This window comes from Rhagoletis pomonella, unplaced genomic scaffold (genome assembly GCF_013731165.1).
Source record: "Rhagoletis pomonella isolate Grant_MI unplaced genomic scaffold, Rhpom_1.0 Rhpom_scaffold_00001, whole genome shotgun sequence".
NCBI classification, from domain to species: Eukaryota; Metazoa; Arthropoda; class Insecta; order Diptera; family Tephritidae; genus Rhagoletis; species Rhagoletis pomonella.
In genome coordinates this window covers 41,878,951-41,880,172 of record NW_023458555.1, presented here as the reverse complement: position 1 = coordinate 41,880,172, position 1,222 = coordinate 41,878,951, and the positions used below count along the sequence as shown (strand labels likewise).

The 1,222-nt window shown below is 32.2% G+C and overlaps 1 protein-coding gene across 1 annotated transcript in view; it reads right to left on the bottom strand.

Annotated features, from left to right (window-relative positions):
- Positions 1 to 1,222, bottom strand: part of LOC118744252 (zwei Ig domain protein zig-8) — a gene marked incomplete at its 3' end in the record, with an annotated part of 190,573 nt that overhangs the window by 29,497 nt on the left and 159,854 nt on the right.

The window sequence follows — 1,222 nt, the reverse complement described above, 5'->3', positions numbered from 1 at the left end:
CTACGGATAACTTTTCGGGATATTTACAATTTTGAAGTTTTAGTTAATATCTTGAATTATATATATATATATATATATATAGATTGGCGCTTACACATATGTTAGTGTTTGGCCGAGCTTCTCCTCCGCTTTGTGGCGTGCGCCTTGATGTTTTCACACAAAGCGGAGGGACCTACAGTTTTACGCCGACTCCGAACGGCGATTGTATTTTTATGAGAAGCTCTTTTTCATGGCAGAAATACATTCGGAGGTTTGCCATTGCCTGCCGAGGGACGACGCTGTTAAGAAAAAACCTTTTTTCTATATTCTTTTGCGATGTTGCTTTGACCAGGGCTTGAACCCAGGCCCAAGGCTACCAAATCATTTATGGAAACTTTGGAAATGCGAAAGATCGATCTGTTTCCCATATTTGAACGCATTTCCAGTAAATCTGCATCTCTAAATTTTTAATAGGACGGCAGAATTTATCCCAAGGATATCGAAACAATTATTTGTGGGAAAAAGTACAGTGGCTTTTTATATATGTATTACAAGTCGAATAATTTGTTCATGTCCTGAAAATTTGCAATTGTCGAACACTTGTAAATGGTCTGACAGGGCGTATGATGAACATTAAAATATTAAATTCAGCTTTTATAACAAACAAGCAAATACCCGGCGTGTTTCATTATGCCTTAGAAGTGTTTTTCGGTTCTTACTCCCTCTCAAAACTGTTATGGCGTAATTCATAAAATATAAAATAGATTGAGTGTTTTAAGTGATGAAGTGTTTTTAAAAAAGATTCGATTTTTGAATCATTATTATTTTTTTATGAAGGTATTTAGAAAATCGAGGTAAAATATATCCTATATTTTAGGTTGGTATCATTTAGTGCGTAAAATTTCATGATGATCTCACTTTGGCATTTACATTATTAGTAGAGTAAAAAATGCCTTTATAAATTAAAAAAAAAATAAATAAAGTAGTTTAGTGTTTGGCATGTCCTATCGGGTTGATTAAGAAACAAATGTGGACGTATTAATTAAAAAGTTTTAAAAATATCCTTTTAAATTAATATCCCTCATATCCTTACACCTATTCATAAGTTTCTTCAAAATGCATTTAAAATTAAAAATCTTGAAGCATAGTACTTTTAAAGGAAATTTTTTTGGAGCAGTGTAATACATATCCCACACGATCTTCAAAAGTGACACAATACAAATTTTGGCATTTTTTAAGTTAT